The following is a 9,700-nucleotide window of genomic DNA, read 5'->3' as shown; positions in this document are numbered from 1 at the left end:
GAACGTACTACCAAAGCTGCTGTGAATCATATTTTGTTGCATTTATTTCCAGGCACCATAACTGTAAAACTAAGCATATATTGCGCTGAAATTTGTTGAAATCTACTTCAAAGGAAAAGTATGTACTTTACTATTGTAAGGCAGTTGAGATTTTTTCTAGGGATATATTATGGGCGGGCAACAAAATATGAGCAACATTCATATTGCAAAATAGCAAATCTAGTTAAAATACATGAATCTTCATAAATATTTGTTGAATGAGTATTTGGTCATGTACATGAAGTTTTAAATTGAGTACAAAATCGCTATTTTGTGGTTTGTGAATTATTTGCGTATAAATACTACAATATGTATTAAGTAAAAGTTCAAGTAAGTCAACTTCTACGAAATAAATAAATATATTTTAAGATTTAAATATACAGTACATTTAAAAAATAATTTATATAGGCTTTTATATCTTTTAATATATTTGTTATCGAAAGATGATTATACTTATAGAGTAATGCAATTAAAATAGATGAAATAAAATCGTTTTAGTTAAATTAACAATTAAATTAAGTTAAAGAACTCGTTACTGATTTGCTGAAATACCGCTTATAAATAAAAAAATAAATAAATAAGTGACATCTGTCTTTATTTCGTAAAAATACTGCTTTGAATTCACTTTGTTTTTTATTATTTCTATTTCATGTTATTTAGTATTATTTTAAAACATTTTATTTTATTTCATTTTACTATTTTGCTGTCTTATTTTTATTGGCTTTTTTTTATTTATTTTATTTTATTTTATTTTATATTATATTACTTTATTTCATTTTATTTTATTTTATTTTACTTTCATATTTTATTTTACTTTCATATTTTATTTTCTTCCATAAAATTTTATTTTTCATTATTTCATTTAATTTTTAAAAAAAAAACATAATAAAATATTTAAGACAAATGAATAAAATAAATAAAATAATAAATAAATTGTATATTTTATTAATTAAAATAATTGATAAATATAAAAAAAAATATTTTTCTAATTTTATGTGTTCAATAAACGACCTAACCCCAGTAATAATTCAAAACGTATGGAAAATTGGTCGTTATAACAATTTATTACATATTATGTTATTGTATTCTATTTTTTTTTTTCATTTGATATTATTTCATCTTTTTTTATTTAATTTTATTTTGTTCTATTTTATTTAATTTTTAAATGTGCATAAATTATGCTGATACCTTCACAAAGTTGCAACAAAAGTAATTGTGAAAAATGTGATTGATGAAATATTTTCATAATGTAAATCACAAATCAGTACTGTTTTTAAATAAGAATTATTAAGCAATTATTTATGAACAAATGCTTCTATTTACGCATTAAGACATAATCAACATGAAAGTAACTTCAAGCTGCATGTAGTAACTTTTATTTATGAAATCGGCAATATACACGCGGTATATACACATAAGATACTCTCTTATTTTTTTTTAAATTAAAATTTATAAATGAGTGGAATAAAATAAAGAAATGAATTTTTGTGGTTTCTAATTATTTATATTCTTTGCAATATAATTGTATGTTCTTATTAACTCTTAAAACTGTTTGCACGATTAGGATAGACAGGATTATTAATATACGGTTAGTTCTCAATTATACGAAACGAAGATTTCATGCAAAGAAAGTTTTTGTTATTTCAAAGTCATAGGATACGATGCACCCAAAGTATAGTATTATATAGTAATTCAAAACTCAATTTTGTAAAGAAAATAATTGAAAATGATACATCTAAAACTTACAAGTTAAATTAGATAAGTCAATAAGGTACGCGAAGAGTTTTCTTACTGTAGATGGAGCCAAGACAGTGATAAATGGGCCGAAGTTTAAATCTGAGAATAGCGACCTAAAATACAACAATTTTGCTTAATTTAATCTTTAATAACGGATAACTATCAAAAGCTAAGAATAACCATCCTAACTGATAGCCAAGCGGTAATCAAAGCACTCAAAATCTCTTTAAGTGATATCAAGACTGGTAATGAGATATCTGTATTTGGTGAATATTATTAGTAAAATTAATTGAGAATGGATTGCATTATTTTTATATAATATTGAAGCTTCCACAAACGAAATTGCAAAAAAACTTGCCCGAAAAGAAAAAAAATTTGACTTAACAAAATAATTTCACACAAAAGCGTAAAACTATTGTGTGACTTAAGAAAATAAGATTTAATTTCATTTATTCAGAAGAAAGAAGACGCAGAAGATTTACTTAAACTATTGATATTAAATATACTTCTCGTAACTGAAATTGATTTAAGTAGTGTTTAGAATTAAATGCAAATAACTTAAAAATCAATACAATAATTCTGACATTTGTTTTCGCGGGACTTACTTAAGCACTACAAGCCATTCTTAATACCTATTATATTAGTGCGCTCATCCTTAAATCAAAATCTTTAATCCCCAACCACTCTAAAAAGCTAAGAATAAGAGTCGATGCATCACCTTTTTCAATTGTAAAAGTCTAGACATTTTTAACATGATAAATGTTAAAATTAGTAATATGAATAAACAAAACTGGTAAGCCTTTCAACATGATTATCGTTTTTTTTAATCTGAAAGGCACAAAACCGTATTTTACTGACAAATCTCAAAAAAACTTCAATCGTAAAATTCTCGTGTCTACAAATCAATCACCTTTTTGTGATACACAAACACCTACTCTACGATGGTGCTATATCACGTCTTTATATTCTTGATCATGTCGCATCTTTTCCAATAAAAGCCCAAATCATTTATTATATTGAGGTTAGTTGAGTCAGTGCACTTGAGCACTTTTATTCTCTATTAACTGCGAGGTTTCTTCATAACCCCTCTCTACGCCTTGACTGGAATATCAGACTTAACAATAATTGACCTCAGATCTGCATACCTTCCTGAGGAGCCTGTAACCATTCTGAGATTCGATAGGACGGTGTTTGTAAACCTGTCAGTTTTCGTAAATAATTTCAGGTCTCTATTCTTTATGTATTTTTTGATCGAATCAATCTGAAGGTCCCTGAGGATGTCGTTCATCCTAATGTACCATGATTCCTTAGAGCCTGGCTTTGTGCAATTTCTATCTGGCGAAAAATAGTGTTTGAGGCTTTGCTAAACGCTACACATCCATATAAAAGAGACGGTCGAATTATTTGTATTGAGATTGAGATTTTCCTGTTGGCTATAATACTTTTCCCTTGACTTGGTCTACTTTGGCTGATATAACATAGTATCGTATTTAAAACCTTTCTTCCTCGATAACTGCTACAATGTAGCTACTTCAATTTACTTTGTTATTTTAACCTCACTATTACTGTATTTTATTATTAAATTGCAATAAATACATTCCCAGGTGCAAAAGCGTTTGCTGCTTATATATTCTTGTCTCTTTGATATTTTAATTTGTTATATCTATGTAATAAATAAAAAAACAAAAAATTCAACCAAAAATTCATTTAATTAAAATAATATATAATGAATTTTTGTTGTTGTAGTTCATTACTTTTCGAAAACCTCTTTATAAAAAAATTAAGTTATTTAGATGAATTATGTTTTCTTTGTTTGCGCTTTTTCTCTTATCAAACTTATAGTAAATGCTAAAAGTATGTATAACTCTCGTTATTTCGTTTATATTAATCTGATTTTGATGAAAATATATTAGCAGATGTTGTTGATAAATTGAGAATCGTGCACAACAAGCCAAAAGAACATTCACATATTCAAATATTTTTATTTACTTTAATAATATCACTTATATATTTGAACTAAAAACTATTAATTTTCATTTCATTTCAAGTGCTAAATATTTAACATAATATTTGCATAATTAAAAGAAAATCAACAAAATAAGCCAAGTATTGAATTACCAATTAAAACAAATTTTGCTTGCATTTCTATTTAATATATTATCATATTATCAAGTGCCCGAAAGTATCATTAAAGGCATTTAAAATAATTTTCATATTTGCGAGTATTTCATATTAGTAGCGAAGATAGAAATATTAATTTTAAATATCAACAAAAATTTGTGAATGAAATCACAAGATGGGCTCTTATTATAGTGCATTTAGCACATCGTTACTATGTGAATGATACTTGATTAATAGCCTTACAAAAATTTTGCTAAAATAAAATAAGTAATATTTTTTTCTCTGCATATACTTCTCTATATTATTTACATACATATGTATTTAAATATACATATACATATATTGTATATATAAGTAATACTCATTGCTTGTATAGTAGTTTACAGTAAATGTATATTAAGCATAGAATATCATTGATTAGGATTTACTGAGTAATTTTATTTGAAAATTTAAAAGTCATTTGAAATATTCATTGAATAAGAAAATTAATTTATATGTAGGAACTCTGTAAACCTTGCGAATTAAATTTGAATGAAAACGTATCAATTGAAAATGTATTGAAATGTTCTTCTGATGATGTTTGCATGCAATTACATTTAAATTATAATAAATTAAATTTTCAAATACTAGAAACACACAACAAACACAGCAAATCAATTTAAGTGCCGTTTATGTACTGGAAATGTTGCTAAAGTATTTGCGATAAATTTCACTACACTTTTTTTTAACACAAAAACACAAACGCAGTTCGTAGTTCGCAGCACAGCGTCAAATATTACACATACGCCCCGTCGAACACTTCACAAGCAAATCAAGCTCAAACGTTTTTCAACGTCGAAGGTGTTTGGACGCGGGCTATAAATTAGCAAACGTAGTTGCATTGAAAGAAAAGTTTCGGTTCGTACTTAATATATCAATATTATTATTATATAAAACACATGACTTATTAGAATTTAATACCAAATAAAATTAATTATAAAACAAACATACACTCTATATATATATGATATATAACAAATGACATAAATATTAATTAAAAAAAATATATTTGTTTATAATATACAATATAGATATATATAATAAAATAATAATAACAAAAACCGATATATTTTGTAAAGTAATTATTTTTTAAAAAAATTTGTGTGAAAATTAATAAAATCATTATCTGATCTTTTCGTACTATTATTAATAATTTTTATTATAAAATAAATTAAAGAAAAACCACATTCTACATAAATTTTAATTTTTCCTTAACATATACTTGAATAAAAATAAATAAAATTAATTATAAAGCAAACATACACTATATATATATAATATGTAACATATATATGTGTTTATAATATAATAATAAATATATACAATATAATAATAATTACAAAAACTGTTATATTTTGTAAAGAAATTATTTTTTAAAAAATTGTGTAAAAATTAATAAAATCAATATTGATTTGTAATTCTTAAAGTGATCTTTTCTTACTATTATAAATAATTTTTATTTTAAAATAAATAAAAGAAAAAACATTTTAAATAAATTTTAATTTTTTCTTAATATATGTTTGAATAAAAATAAAAATTAAACCGTTTTATTAATTATTGCCAAAAAATTTGAGTGTCCATTTTACTCCCAACTTATTTTCCAGTGTTATCCTGTTGCTTTGTTATACAGCAATAAAATGCATTCGCCTGTTGGTAATGTAACAGGATTCGTTCTCCTGATGTTAGTGCAAATAGTTTTCCTGGTGCTATTTTGGGTATTCGTGCGTTATGATAAGGAAGCTTTGCCAGTTGGAGTAGGTGAAACTGAAGCAGAACATGTATCCAAATATCCTCGTAAGTAATATAATTTAATAATTTTTGTTTATTTCAAAAAAATTTACATTTTATTTCAATTAGAAAAAAAATGTATTTAAGGACAATAATATTATTTTAAGTTATGTAGAAGCATATATCATTTATATTAACATTTATTAATTAATTTATTTTATTCATATAAGAATGCTATCAACTTTCTTATATTCAATACAATACAACTAATATTTTATTTCTGATTTTATTATGACTTCAAATTGGGATTAGAAAAAATTCTAAATAAATATTCGGACACGGATATATACAGCTCCAATTTAAGTGAAGATTATATGATTCACACTTAAATAAATGATCAAATAATTCTCTTAGTTGTTATTATCTTCTTATTTTAATAAAAGGGAAATATATTTATAATATATAATATAATATAGAAACGCTGTATTCGATTAGGGTTGAGATATAAAAATTTTAATTTAATAATTAAATTCACTTATCGGCATATATTGTACCTCATCGAAATTTTTAAATATATCATAAAATGTTTGAATTTATTGTTCAAAAAATTTTAAATATAAATAATTTCTATTTCTGTAAGCGGAGGAGTGCACTGTCACAAAAATGTGGCCATTCAAGTAACACAGAGATCTAATAGACAGATCGGGCTTATAAAATCCATGTTTCTTTCATTAAATTGCATGCTACCGTCATGTGCATCTATTATTTCACTAAGAGTTTTAAGCTTATTATATGATCCTGCCGAGTTTGATGTATACTGAATACAAAGACAGAATAAGTTATATTTAATTTTCTTAAAAATCTTGCTTCACTTAACTTGCGACCAACTATTATCTACGGTTTCCATGTTTCAGTCAACGTTAGTTTAGACTTCACTACTCCATATGTTTCAGCTATTTGGTATATTACATTGAATAATTTTACTTTTAATACAAGATTAGTTTAATTTTGAAAAAATGTTCCTTACGTTGCAACAGAGTTTTTCATAATTAACATTACTCAAATTAAAGAAATCATTTTTTGATTACTCTTTTATAATTAATCCCTAATACGGTTCATATATGTATCGATTCAAGCGAGGACTTAATACACATAGTAGCTTTAAGTTCAGTACATCCAATTCCATGTTGTACAACATATATATCTAATTTCCGTAATACGGTCAAACAAGAGTACAGAATATTATATAAAGATATACTGTATGTGGTCGGTATTACAAAATTACTTGATATATTGTCTGAGTTCATAATATCGGGTACACTCCGCATTAGAAATAGAATAAAACTTTTCTAACATGAGTATCGCAAATAATTGTAATTGAAGAATAGGACAAAATTTTATAATACGTATTAAGTAAATTAATAGAATCTTATTTACGCTTAAATTAAGGTTACTGAATACATAATCATATAAGCTGTACTATAAATATAAGTGATAGGTAATAAACAATATCGATATAGTAATATATTAAGAACTGAAAAGACTGTCTTATTATAAATAACCGTTCGATCTATACAATGTTACGGATGCGATAAATAAATTTCTAACAGAATATTATATTAACTAATCAAAATATAGAAACATGTTAAGGTAAACCCTTCAATTCATTTCTTTCTTTAGTTACTATACAGAAGCAATAATTTCAATTGCAGTAATTATTTTTATCCATGTTATCTTGCATGCTAATTCAATGACGTATCAAACTAATGAAAAACGATATAAATGATATAAATAAAATTGAAATAAAAGAGTTTACTTAATTTCACGTAAATCAGTGTCAGTTTATACTTTACTACTTTTTGAAATTGCATTAAGCAATTAAAATGATTGCACAAATGGTTGAGTCAGATACAAATATATTTCTGCATCAGAATAATTAATATTAAAACATTGTTTAATAATTTTAAATTGTTTTCAAGTTTTTATAAATTATTAAATTATAAGCATACTAATATTTTACAAATGAATTAAATGGCTCTTATTAAAAACAAACTAATATGTAACACCTCATATAAAAAATAGTTTTTTTCTTTTATCCTAATTATTATATACCTTTAATTTTTTAAAAAATATTTGTTTTTATTTTATTGCATTCTACACACGATTTTTGCGTATGACTTCAATTAAAAAATAATAACTGATAGATGTTAATTTCAAGTGACAGTGACGCCTTAAATCAGTTGATTTATTTATAGTGAGCTCATTTATATGAAAGCTTTTTGTAGGGTAAATGATCTTCATTACCTGCCTTAATGAGCAAAGCTGCCTAAATGAGACCAGTGGAAACATAGTATTATATACAAATAAAATTATCATTAAATCAATTTGAACATTTTAAGTTTAATAATTTTGTAATATTAGTCAATAGTAGTATTAGTACGTAGTTAAAAACATAAGGATCAATTGCACTATGATGTATCAAAAATGAAAATATTTATAAAGATATACAGAAACCAATGATTAATTCAAAAAATCGCTGTCTCACAAAATGAAACGTTAACAGTTTAATTTTTTTTTATAAACATAATGTGAAATACATAAACTAGCATAAAGAAAAACTAAAATACGAGTATACTTAGTTTCTTTTTCTTATCTCATCAACGCTTTAATTTTTTACCATTGAAAGATTGTGTTTTGTACAATAGTATTAGAAACTTTATTTTTTTAATACAATTTGATAATAATTGACATATAAAATATAATTATATATATATCTGTTTTATAAATAAATTCGGTAAACTTTATGTTATAAATTATTTTATTTATATTGGTAATATGTAATATATTCGTATTATTAATCTTAATATATTATAATGGTTAATAGTTAAACCTTTTTTTAACATTTTAGCTTTTTTTGTATCTCATTTAGATATACAGAAAGTAAAAGTTGTAATACAACTAGTCTTTTTAAAATTGTGAACTGTTGTAAGATCTGATACTATTATCAATAATAATAAAACTATTATAAAACTATTATACTATTATCAATAAAAACAATACTAAACCTAATACTACTTAGTACAGTCAATTTATCACGTGGTGCTATAAGTACAATGTGATAAAAAGTATTAGGTATAATTCCAATTTGCTTTAGAACATTATATATAATGTATAAGTATTCTTATACATAATTTTGTAGTAATAATTGGAGCGTTTTTAACAATTTAATATATTCCTGTGAGAATACATTTAATGTAAAACTGAGACTGCTAGGATTTAAAAAATATATTTACCTGCTTGGAAATTAGACTCGTTCCAGAAAAATTTAATTCAGTACATTATAATTCTCATTTACTTTGCTATACTCTTAAATAGTTATGTAGTTACATTTAAATTTTAACAGCTTAATATAATTTAGACAACATACTTTATACATTACGATGATAACTTCGAGTACGTGATATAAAATGTTTAAAACATAATTATTTTAAAGCTAAGTTGATTTAAATGCCTTGTATTATAATTCCCTTAAAAATATTAGATATAATTCTAATTTGCTTTATAACATTATATATATAATTTTGTAGTAATACATCCAGTGTATTTAACAATTTAATATATTCCTGTGAGAATACATTTAATGTAAAACTGAGACTGCTAGGATTTAAAAAATATATTTATCTGCTTGGAAATTACACTCGTTCCAGGGAAATTTAAACCAGTGTGTTATAATTTTCATTAATTTTAACTTTACTTTACTACAAAATTAAATAGTAGTGCAGTTTGAGTTCAATTTTAATTTAATATAATGTATATCTTTTATATAAAGTCTCAAAATCCATTTCAATGGAAATCTTCTTTTACATTTTGGGGCTTCTATAACTATTTATAATTTTATAATATTGATATACGTAGTTTAAGAAATTTAATATTGTTTCCCAAAGAAGTGTTAGTATAGAACCGGAATGAATAGAAAACGTTTGTTGTGACGTTTCAATAAATCACGTAGACAACTTGCTTTGTATTAAAATATATT

General features: G+C 24.0%; 1 protein-coding gene across 1 annotated transcript in view; it reads right to left on the bottom strand.

Annotated features, from left to right (window-relative positions):
* LOC119673361 overlaps nt 1–9,700 on the bottom strand; it is a 116,001-nt gene that overhangs the window by 96,657 nt on the left and 9,644 nt on the right. The gene's annotated exons all lie outside the window — the stretch shown is intronic.

Source organism: Teleopsis dalmanni, chromosome 1, assembly GCF_002237135.1.
Source record: "Teleopsis dalmanni isolate 2A chromosome 1, ASM223713v2, whole genome shotgun sequence".
In the NCBI taxonomy this organism is placed as follows: Eukaryota; Metazoa; Arthropoda; class Insecta; order Diptera; family Diopsidae; genus Teleopsis; species Teleopsis dalmanni.
This window is presented reverse-complemented; position numbering and strand designations above follow the sequence as displayed.